Raw genomic sequence first — 9,907 nt, 5'->3', positions numbered from 1 at the left:
TAGCTCAATAATTAGCCTCGATAGGGTCGATTATCTGTGATTAAGGACAATTAAAGTAATATAATTTATAATTAGCCTATATAAAGGTTAATTAACAACTTATACTCTATAATTAGCCCCGATTAGCCGCGATTAAGGCTAATTAGCATAGTATAGTTTATAATTAGTCTACATTAATGTTAATTAACAACGTACGCTTAATAATTATCCCCGATTAAGGTCAATTTGCCGTGATTAAGGCCAATTAACATACTTTATCTTAAAATTAGGCTATGTTAAGCCTAGTGGCAGTTGTTAGTCTGAAATTAGCCCTAATTAATGCAGATTAGCCCCGATTAGGGCCTATTACTGGCTTTCACTTTATAATTAACCTTGAAAAAGGTTAATACGCTATCCAATTAGCCTCGTAAGGGTCTTAAAAAGTGAAATATCACTTCAGAATGTATAAGTCACTTCGAATTTGTAACTCCCTCCACAGTTCATAATATGACCAAACCTAAGAAGGGACGAAACTACCTCCGAGTCATGATTAGACCATTATAACTTCCACGAAAACTGAAGAATTTTTCTCAAAAGTTGGGGGGGGGGGAATGTTGAATTAATTGTGCCCCAAAGTTGACCGGTCAAACCCGTGATGGCACAGCCCAAAGTAGGTCGTCACAGCCATGACCCAATATTAGTCTTGATATTTCTAGAAGACTGTGACGAGCATGACCTAAAGTGGGTCGTGTAGCCCTCGACCCAAAAATAGCTACGTGATAGGCCCGCCGAGCAGGCCTGGGAATAAGGTTCATAATTACACCAACGTCGTATCCAATATAAAAACGAACTCCTCCTTAGATCCAGAATCCACCTTTTAGGAGAGTCCTACTTACCATCTAAATAGGAGACTTGTTCATCAAGTTTCCCTACCCTAATCTAACCATAGACTTAATATTTATATAAAGGGCTCTACCCTCAACCTAGAACTACATTTTGGCTTAATCCTCGAATAAGGACACACAAGCCACTATATTCTTGGTGTGCCCTCGCCGTCATATCCGGGGGCATCATCAAGAACTACGTTTTTGACTTGATTCTCTATAACAGAGAGATACGTAGGCATCTTGTGAGGACAGCTAGTCCCCACTGCAAGAACATCCATTAAAGCTCGAAGCTCAACAATCCTAACATTAAATAAAATCACAACCCTAGTTTTTATTCAACAACACCTGAGCAGACATTTCTGAAAAATAGTTCTTGTAATGTTGTTGCAACATGTATAAAATACAATACCACACATCAAATTTATTAAGATCGAGTGATTGAATATGAGCATTTGTATATTTCTACTATCAAAACATATCAAATTTTCCACCCGGCTGAAATTCCAAGGTTGGTTTTTGATCATCTCTGCTAGGATGATCAGCTTGAGTCGCACCTCTTCACAATGGAAATCCAGTTTGAAGAGGATCGACAACTATCTTTTAGGAGTTTGGATTATTTGATAATTGTATTTTGTACTCTTCTTCTATCATCAATGAAAATATGTTACTTAATTACTCTTAAAAAATGTGATGCTTGTTAATTGTTCTTTTACTCTTAAGTGCTTTACAACTTGTGAGTGTTCATCTTCTGTTTTGCAATGCATGTTTAAATTCTGAATATTTCAATAATGCTTGTGAAATTAATTTCTACTTGAATTCCATATGACAACTGAAGAACATTTACAAAATATCAACGAGCAACTGATGTCACAAAAAGGATTGATGAAATGTTTAATGCTAATTTCATGAGAATGATAATACTTGCGTGTTTTTGGTTAACAAAATGCCTAAATAAATACATTTTTCTCTCAAAATTCTGACAATATGGAACAGGGTAAATCCAACCCTAGTCCTGACCATAGTGTCCGTTTCTCTTTCCTTAAATCGAAACACTTTACCACCTCAGATGTCTCCCAAAAGACACCTGTTGTAACACCCCCAGATCCGGGGTCGGGGATCCGGGTCGTCACGAGTTCCATTTCCCTTAATAACACCCAATTTTAATAATTACTCAACTACTCTGTACTGTGACCCCACAATAAACACACACCACACGTTATAGTCTCAGAGATGAACATCCAAAAATAACCACAAGTCATTTTATTCCACAATTATCTGCCAATACACCTTAAAAGGTTTTCTGAATAAATTTACATTTCTTTGCCATTATTACAATTCATAAATATAAATAAATCTGGTCCATCAAAAGTTGAAAGCCTAGCCTATTGGTAGTTCCTACCTCAGCTACGGCGGCATCAATGCTTCTAGAAAACTGCGGAACGTCTCCTAATCGCTTGCGAATCGGGAGCTTGGTTCTGTTCATCTTTTCTATCTGTTGTTGTGTGATGAAAGAAGAAAGCAAGGGTGAGCAGCAAGCCCACCAAAATAATATGTATAATGATTAATAGTATATGAGCCTACTCATAATACTCATGAAAGTCTTGGTCAAAAGAAATGAACCAAGTTTGATATCTTAATGCGATGAAGTCGCAAAATATTCAGTATATATACATATATACTTTTCAAAATATTGGAAGTCCTCTTCCATGCATAATATACACAAAGTCCCAGTGTATAACTGTATAAAAAATATCGTTGCAAGGTGATCTCATATATCTAACCTTGTCTCAACGTTTTTCTGAAAATCTTTGTCATTCATAAGACAATTATTAATTAGATATAAGTTTAAAAGATGAGGTTACCAAATACCCCAATATACTTATATCTTTCCCAATACTACTTGAACTACCACCGTTCAAGTTATAATCAATTTCAAAAGTTCATCCCACTGATAAGACCACAAGATAAGACTTGAATAGATTCAATCTTTGAAATATTATTGAATGAAAAAGTTATGAGATACTTTATTTAGTCCCGATATATATATATATATCCACATACATATATATCCCGAAAACATTTCCTGGAACCTCTGTTATGTGAAGTATGAACAGAGTTCGAAACATCCAATGAATTTTGGAAAGGAAAAGAATTTTGGCATAAACCCGATATCTTGCTGATCAGGCAAAGATACCAATAAGTAACCTTTTCTACTAGTAGATGGACGAATTCCCCACTGGTCATCACCCTGGTCATAATTAAGACCTATGCTGGACTGCCACTCAGCCACTTATGCATTTGATGGACTCCCACTGAGCCACTTACACAATAATAGACCGTACCCCGGCCTGTCGCTTATGCCGACTCAATGAGAGGGGCTTACTTCCCGAACGTTGGGCAAGTAATCAATTCATTTACCAAATCTGCAACCTTGTTGCGAATATAAAATACACCACAGAGCCGGATTCCCCAGGTTTTGAGCGAGTATTTAAATCCCCTTAAAAAAGGAAGATCTTAAATATAAAAATGAGTTTTGGGATCCGCTCTGACTTTTAAAAATCATTTTGAAGACTCGAAAACACTTTAAAGAGTGTTTGGAGTAAAGCTGATTTAATGAAGTAAATCAGTCCCCAGAATATTAGAAAATATCTGAATATTATTAATTAAATAATATTCCCATAAAGAATAATCTTTATAAAAATAATTGAAGTAGAAGTATTAAAATTTATACTTGAAACGAGTATTAAATAACCAAAGATATACTTATATGAAAGTATTATCTTTATTTGAATAATCGAAAATAAGTTTGATTATTGACATCTTATTCTTTAATAAAATAAAGAATATATTTCAGCAAATAATCGGAGTCATAGATCCTCAAATGAATATTCAAATAATATTCAATAAATAAAATAAGCTGAGTCATAATACCTCGAATGAATATTATAAATAATATTCATTAAATAAAATAAATACATCCTCAAATGAATATTCAAATAATATTCAATAAATAATATAAAAGAGTCATAAGCCCTCGAATGAATATTCAATAATATTCAATAAATAATATAAAAGGAGTCATAAGTCCTCGAATGAATATTCAAATAATATTCAATAAATAATATAAAAGGAGTCATAAGTCCTCGAATGAATATTCAAATGATATTCAATAAATAATATAAAAGGAGTCATAAGTCCTCGAATGAATATTCAAATGATATTCAATAAATAATATAAAAGGAGTCATAAGTCCTCGAATGAATATTCAAATGATATTCAATAAATAATATAAAAGGAGTCATAAGTCCTCGAATGAATATTCAAATGATATTCAATAAATAATATAAAAGGAGTCATAAGTCCTCGAATGAATATTCAAATGATATTCAATAAATAATATAAAAGGAGTCATAAGTCCTCGAATGAATATTCAAATAATATTCAATAAATAATATAAAAGGAGTCATAAGTCCTCGAATAATATTCGAAATAATATTCAATAATAAAATAAAGTTTAAAGTTATCGAATAAACCTTATTCGATTAATAGTTTGGAAAACTATAACCATATATATATATATATAAATATATATATATATATATATCCATATCCATATATACAAGATTACTCGGGATCCTCGACTCCCGGTTTTAGAAAATATTTTCACCTTTTGGGTCCCTATACTAAGGGTATATGCAAGTTACCGCTATCCTCTAGCATAGGTATTATCAACTGAACCAACAGATATATATTTCAAGAATATGAAACAGGCATGCATATATACCATATCACATGCTACAATATATCGCAAGAATTTGCTAAATAACCAACATGCATCTATCGCAAGATAATGCATATACAAGTGTATACATCACAACAACAGTATAACGGATAGAATACTTGCCTGAGCGACTGGGGGTTACGAATGGCTCGGGACGAGTCTGGTAACCTATAAACAACAAGTAAGTTGGAATTAAACCAAAATCACTTGTAATTCTATACTTTAACTAACTTAGACTCTAACGCTTGTTTTGCGCTCACTGATTCGCTTAAGTCACTCGGGTACCCTCGGCTCCATCATTTTTAATAATTTAACCTTTACGAGTTTTAAAGCGATTCCTTCGCGAATGACTTACCAACTGCCTAACACACTTACCATAAATGTGTCACACATTAATTAACCCTTTTTGGTCTTTAACCTACATTCCAAAGTAAGGCGAGGAAAAAAAGTTTCGTCCGCGAAACGCCGTTACTTGAAACGGTCGTTTCTCCTAAACCGTAAATCGGAATCGGACGAACTACATATCAAAACGAAGCTCGTAACATGAGCTATCTAAACATGGCAGTGGTCACAATCTAGCAGGGGGTTCTCGGGTCCTAATGCTATGCACAAAAACAGTCCAAAGAAAATTGGACGTTACGACGGCTATGTTTACGTGATTTCCAAATTTTAAACCATTCAAACCCATTCCAAATCAACCCCAAATCCAACCTCAAATCCATCATACAACAAACATCCATCCTTATCACATCATAACAACCCCAACCAATTCAATTTAACCATTCATACTTATGCTTAAACTTTACTTTAATCATTCTTAAGTTTCTTTAAATCAAAACCACAAAATTACCATTTCATTTCACTACCATTCCAAATCTCAAACTCTAATCATAACAACAACTACAATAACATCCTACTCATCAAAATCACCTTATAATATATATGAACCTAGGGTTTGAAAATGGTATACCTTCCTTGAAGTGGTGGGTTGAGCTAGGAAGCCTTAAGAAGCTTGGAGAAGCCTTAGGAAAGCTTGGATCTTTAAGAAAAACAAGAAAAAGTTCAAGTTAAAAACTTGAAAACACTATTCATTGTCTTCTTCATTGATTAAATGAAGAAGTTAGAGAAAGAATTAAAGGCTTAAACTCATGATATAGCCATAACTAAGCATAAGGATGATTAGGGAATTTTCTTACCAATTAAGGATGCTTGGATCTTGATTTTGGAAATTTTTTTCTTTGAAAAAGGCAAAAAGCCGAGAGCTAATATGAAGAACAATGCCTTGGCTGATTTTTTTTGATTTTTGATGAAATGATTTGCTAGTTGGTTGGCTTGGTTTTGTTTTTGATTTAGCAAATTACCACCTTGCCCTTGAATTTGTGTGGTCCTAAATCAACCACACCTCCTTCCTTCCATGTCATGCTTATGTCACCCTTATGATGTCATCCTCCCTTCCTTGTCTCCTTTCTATTGGTTGGATGACATCACTCCCATTAATCCCTTTGATTAACTTCCTAATCATTTGCCTAATGACCGCTGATCTGTTGTACGGTTCGCTTAACTTTCGTTCTCGTCTATCGTTTGAAGGATCATACCCGGGATCTTATTACTTAGGTTCCCTTAACCTTTCTCAATACATTATATTCCTTTTTATGATCCTCTATTATAATCCTTTAATTTAAATCCTTTTTATTCTGTTACCTTATACTCAATTCTCTCCGTATCTTATGGATTTCCGGGAAAAACCAAAGTGTTCGGAATTGGATTCTGACGATCTTTACATACACTTATATACCACATAGAGTACTAATAATATCCCATAAGATCAATAACAGAACCCCTACATAGCGTGGCATGAAAAGTTTTCTCATTCAGCAAAAACACTATTCATAAGGGTTTCAAAAATTCCCAAAAATTGGGGTTATTACAGTCTCCCCTCCTTAAAAGGATTCCGTCCCGGAATCAGATAGAAAACAAATGGGGACACTCTCTTAGCATCACACTTTCTAACTCTCGAGTCAATTTTCCCACATTGTGGTTCTACCACCAAACTCTGCCTAGTTTGATAATCCTTCTCCTAAGCATTTGTCCCTTTTCACTCTATAACCCTTCCTGGTTGCTCCATATAGGTTACGTCGGGTTGCATATCTATGCGCTCATATGCCTCTATTCATCTGGCATCTAAATTACACTTCCTTAACATTGATACGTGAAACACATTACGAACTTGCTACAGGTTCTGGGTTAAGGCTAGCTCATATGCTAACTTCCCAAACGTCTTAATATATCCAAGGGTCCAACAAATTGTAGACTTAGCTTTCCTTTCTTTCCGAACCTCATCAATCCTTTCCAAGGGATACCTATAACATTACTAGGTCCCCTATTTCATACTCTTTATCCTTTCGTGTCAAATCAACATACTTATCATGTCCATCTTGGGCTACTACCAGCCGTCCTCTGATTAGATCTATCATATCCTTGGTCCTTTGGACTACTGCGGGTCCGAGCATCTTGCGCTCTACAACTTCATCCTAACATAAGGGAGATCGACATTGTCTTCCCTCAAGGATCTCATAAGGCGACATCTCGATAATGACATATGATCTATTGTCGTAAGATAACTCAATCCGAATTAAGTGATCATTCCAAATTCTTTCAAGTCTATTGCACAGACTCTCATCATAGCTTCCAATCATTAGAGCTCTTGCTTCTCAATACCCATTCTTTTCCAGTTCGTAATCGCTATCACCTTCCGTTCCTAATATTATACTGGTCATACTTTTGCTCGCTAGCGTTCTATAACCCTTTTTAATAACCACGTCAACCTTAGTATCACGAATGTGTTTCCATTCCGCATACTACCACTACTTTATTACTCCTTTTTCAGTTGTTTCTATTTTCCAAAATTTGATCAATCAAATAGAAGTAAAGGAATTTGTTGAGAGATCACTATGATCATGAACACTTGTTATATTGCATAGTTAGTACAGAAGGTGGCCAGCCTTTAGTACTTGACAAGCAATTAAACAATAGATGGTATCCTACTAGGCTTCTATCACACAGATAGATAGTCATTCGGCAATACCTCCCCTTCTGGAAGGGTTGTTCTTCTCAGATTACATGAAATGAAATGAAGAGAAAAGAACGAACTGAAGAGAATTGTATATATAAAAAAAATATATATACTGCCACAAAATATCTGGCTTGGAACCTACCTCTGAATTATAGAGGTTTTCATAGGAGAACAAAACATAAACGTATTTATATCAGCATCAAGTATTATAGCATCGTATTTCCCATGCCTAAATATTTTTATTCCGTCCATCATTCTATGGACCCATGCTCTTCCTCGAGCTTATACACAATCACCTTTGAAACTCCCTCGATATCGAAAATCGAATCTGGGATCTCATTCTAGATCTCATCGTTACTAGAATCCATTTCTATACCGCAACCTTCTTCGTATGGGTAATACTACTCTTTATCGATAAGAAGGAATAAATATATCATAGGTAGATAATTGACTTAATTAGTCTATCAATGATAACTTATACACCACCACGACCCGATTAGTGGTACTTACTCTCAACATCCATTCCAATACAACTCTCACGGTTGTAAGTAATCAACTCATTACTCTCAGAATCATTCCTACATTACTATGGCCCACCGTTGACCTACTGTAGTCATTCGTTTTCCATGAAGTTTTAATAGCTAACCATACGGAGTCCATTCATATCATATCGAATTCTTCTAAGGAGGTAACATGATCACCGTTCTTGATTCATGAAGAACACTCCTGATCCTGACGTACATTCATGACGTGAAGCAGATAAAATTGCAGAAGAGTTTCAATCAAAGCAACGATAGCAGGTTAATACCATTCTTAATCATATGCCTTAAATAGAAGACTTAACTCAAAGGTTCGTCTAGTCCTTTTGGAAACATGGTCCTGGCTTATCCCAAGATAGGACCTCCTAAGATAGATAGCCCGTTCATGGCGATTACATGAATTAAACTTTTACCAACTGCTATTACGGTTGGGTATTGCACAGTCATCAGAAGGAATGTCAATCTTCCAAACCATAATACAACCTTCACAGTTTTAACCATCATCACTGTATTCCTCTGGCACAAGCGCCTATAATTATCCTCTTACCTTTAAAGTGTCGGCCACCTCTTTGGCCTTTCCTGATATTAAAATTTCCTTATAGTCAATGTCATTTTAACCACCTCCAAATAAATTTTCTACCTTATTTCAATCACTGCTTTTGTGAAGATGTATTCCTTAAAATCTGATGAGTAAAAAAAAAATATCACCATTTTTCCATAAGTTATTGCCTCAGTCTTTAGAGGTTAATCACTGTCACGACTGACTCTCAATCATACTTAGAACATCTTTTATCTTAAGTCCAAATTGCCCTGAATAATTTCGACCTTTACTGGTTCGATCCATACTTTCTCGTGGTTTAACACGTGCCCCACTTGGCATCATTATAATTATGTCATATTTCCTTTATCAACATTTTTATTCTTGAGAATTTCGAATATTTCCTTTCTCCTTGTAAAACCTCTAAGGTTATCCTTCAATCGTTCCTCCTGTATTCCCTATATACAGGGCATATCAAAATACCATTTACTAATACTAGAACCATTGTCTATATACTTCTGAAAAATTTCTCCACTGATTCTTAAAGGTTGTTATTACCTTAATCCTTTCCAATTCATACTGTCAGATTTCATACTATCCCTATTAAGGGTGAAATGTCCACCTATGTGCATTCCCCTAAGATTCATTTTAAGTTACCGATGTTCTATCCTTAATTCCACCTTTAAAAAGGTACATGCATCCTTCCATGGATAACTCAAGTCATATATCCCTGATAAGGGTATCTTATTCAATCATTCCCACCTTGATAGTACATGTCTATTTTCACAATAACGTCTGTATTCAAAATGGGGTCAATAAATATGGCCTCCAAAAGATAACAACGGTTATCCGCTTATCTTGCCTAATTTGGTAACGATAACAAGGATGTTCTGGAAGATATTGGTCGTGTTCAACGTGAACTTCTTCTTAATAATTCCTTATTTACTTTTGTTGTTTATCTCAACAGTCACCTCAATGTTGGGATATCTCTCATACCTGGTGTCTCCCTATCTGGGTATCAAGCCACCGATCTTACACTTCACATTCTTGAAGGTCACTTCCTTCATCCAATTTTCCTAATTTCTTACTTCCTTGTCTCCTTAGTCTATC

Source organism: Apium graveolens, chromosome 9 (genome assembly GCF_009905375.1).
Source record: "Apium graveolens cultivar Ventura chromosome 9, ASM990537v1, whole genome shotgun sequence".
In the NCBI taxonomy this organism is placed as follows: domain Eukaryota; kingdom Viridiplantae; phylum Streptophyta; class Magnoliopsida; order Apiales; family Apiaceae; genus Apium; species Apium graveolens.
Note: the sequence above shows the minus strand (reverse complement) of the source record.